The 2,664-nt window shown below is 34.5% G+C and overlaps 1 long non-coding RNA gene across 1 annotated transcript; it reads left to right on the top strand.

Moving 5' to 3' along the window:
- The first annotated feature begins 391 nt into the window (after nucleotides 1-391).
- LOC130428530 (uncharacterized) lies at nucleotides 392-1,331 on the top strand. Its single transcript, XR_008907482.1, has 4 exons — nucleotides 392-580; nucleotides 731-778; nucleotides 898-990; nucleotides 1,085-1,331. It is a non-coding gene; the product is annotated as an uncharacterized LOC130428530 (long non-coding RNA).
- The last annotated feature ends 1,333 nt before the right edge of the window (nucleotides 1,332-2,664 follow it).

Below are 2,664 nucleotides of genomic sequence, written 5' to 3'. Positions count from 1 at the left end.
ACTGGACTGGACACAACATTTAGAAATGCTGATTAGGTAAAAGAAAATGTACAATAATCTCTTAATTTTTTCCTGTGTTTGGCTGTAATTGTCTTTTTCTGGCGTGCCAAACAAATCAAATAATAGTTTACCGTTAAAGGGCACTAAACCAGTGAACTCAATTTCACGACCTACAGTTACCTCTATTACACATTCATTCCAGGTATTCAAACGCGGCGAGCGTTACCTGACCCACAGGAAAATATTTATCAGATCGGACCGGTTTTCACTTGAATTTTGTCATTTAGATTACAGGTAAACAAGCAATTTCTCATTCAAGAAGGTTAGAGGTATTCACAAGAACATGTTAAGGCCTATTTATAATAAGGTGGATTTTGAAAACCCAATGCCATCCCTTATGAATAGTTTGGAGTAGTGGGGAGCTGGGTGGGGTGGATGGGGTGTGCAATCATTGCCCAGGCGGATAAAAGCAGGGCACATATCTTAACTTTCCATACGAGCCATATAGTGAGAATGTCGAACACAGTCTCTCTGGTTTTTGTCCTGGTGATTTTAACCACGATTTTGTGCAACAACTCAGGTAATTCCTCTGGGAGATTGTGTTCTATGATTGCAGCTTTGGTCCATAAGTTGATGCTTTGTAATTGAAAAGGCTTGTGGGGTTTATGATGCTGGTTTTAATCAATGTAGATCCTCTCTTATGAGACTATCTTTCATCTATATGTTGCAGTCTGTTGCAGAGGATCTTGGAAAGGACGGATCAGATGTGGTTGTAAAAGTAAGTAATCATTACATTTGCCATAGTGTTAAAAACTATCAAAAATATTGAATTGAATCATCAAAGTTACAATTTATACTGTACAATGTAAACTTTTAAATTTAATTATCTGTTTCTAGTTCATCCTGAAAAAGGTCTACAATGCTCAAAGAGACACAATTTAAAAACTATGGATGACATGATGCAATGTATTTGCAGGAACCCCCGCACTTGTAAGTTCATTTGTAAGATCAGAAACAAGTATGTAATTGTAGCAGTAATGGAGAAATGCAATGTTTAACCATACATATTTGACCTTTTATTCAGACTTAACTGATAGCTCCAAGATGCTGTTTCGGAAGATGTGCACGCCAAACGTATCTACTCCTTTGTGACTAGATGGAAGTTTGAAGTTATCAGTAGAAATTATAACCTATGTACCCCACATGCATGTTTAAATCTTTACAAAGAAAAATGCTTAAAAAAGACTATCTTTACAATATCGCTGATTTAAAAGTTAAGTGTTGTATTCATACAAGATGAATTTTAAATCCATATAATAAAACTACGCTAAACAAAATCTTTTTGTTATGCCTTTGTGTTTTTGTTATGACAACACAGAGATATATCATGTAGGCTACCTTATCTTGATTGGTAATCTTGTCTACTTTAAATACTTTTTACATTCACAATAGGTCCTTTTAATAGTATTTGAAATCATACATACAGTAGATTACATATTTCACTTTAGTAAAAAAATTTGTCTATGTCTAAAATGTAAAAACGAAAGAGGTCCCTTAACACATTGTTTGTGGTCTTGTAACAGTCTACATATGTACTGGCTTTTGGTAGTTGAGGAATTAAAAATGTTCTTTAATATTCAGTTGGACCTGCTGTCTCAATGGTGCTGCGCACCTTGATATCTGTAAGTAAGAAATGTTCTAACTTTTGCTACAAGTGAAAATATCTTGTTAAATTGGATCATACATAAATCTATATCACTTGAATGCAGTGGTTTCCAAACTGGGGGGTTGGACCCCTAAATGGGGCATGAGGTCATAACAAGGGGAGTTTTTGTCCTTATTGGACTGTGTCAGATATGGAACACCAGCCTCACTGGCCGCGCATGCAGCTGTAAGGGAATATTGAAGCATTGAGGTGAAACACAAGCTCTCCTTCACACACACACATACACTGGCAATGATATCAAACTACTGTGAAAAGAGACGGAAACAAAAAATATATAACACAATCAAATAACAATTTTTATAAACGAGTGTTATCAGTATTGATTATGTTAGTATTGCATCTACTGTAAAAAATGTTTTAAGGGGATGGTATTATTTATGTGATTTAAATCTGTTATGTATGCATAAAAACACACATTCACACACAAATAAGGGCCCACATATACACTTGCATTCCACCCATATAATGCTTCTTCAAGGCAATGTGAATATCATGTGATAAGCATCTGTTCTCAGCACCATGCTAACTGAAAGTTCTTGTTGGGAATTCTGTAAACAGACACCCAGAACAAAAACTAGGGGCTGGATTCACTCAACTGTTCTTAAGACAAATTACACGATTGTTCTATATTATAGGAAGCTCGTAAGAATGTTCAATCTTGTGAAAAAAAAATAAAAAGATCTTAACACAATTTAGAAATTAGAATTTAAGAAAAACTATGGCAGTTAAGAAGAATTTTCTTTTTAAAAATGTTATTTTTTGGTGCAGAGAGAGAGAGATTATGTGCTCTGCGGGGTTATGCTTTCTTTTCTCCAATGTCCATATTGTTTAAATTTAAGAATGGTTTATGCATAAAGTTGCCAGGCATATCAAATTTTACATTACATTTTTAAAGTAGTCAATAACCAATTGGATTTCTTGAAAAGACTGTTTTGTCA

The sequence above is a fragment of the Triplophysa dalaica genome, chromosome 1, assembly GCF_015846415.1.
Source record: "Triplophysa dalaica isolate WHDGS20190420 chromosome 1, ASM1584641v1, whole genome shotgun sequence".
NCBI lineage: Eukaryota > Metazoa > Chordata > Actinopteri > Cypriniformes > Nemacheilidae > Triplophysa > Triplophysa dalaica.
This window is presented reverse-complemented; position numbering and strand designations above follow the sequence as displayed.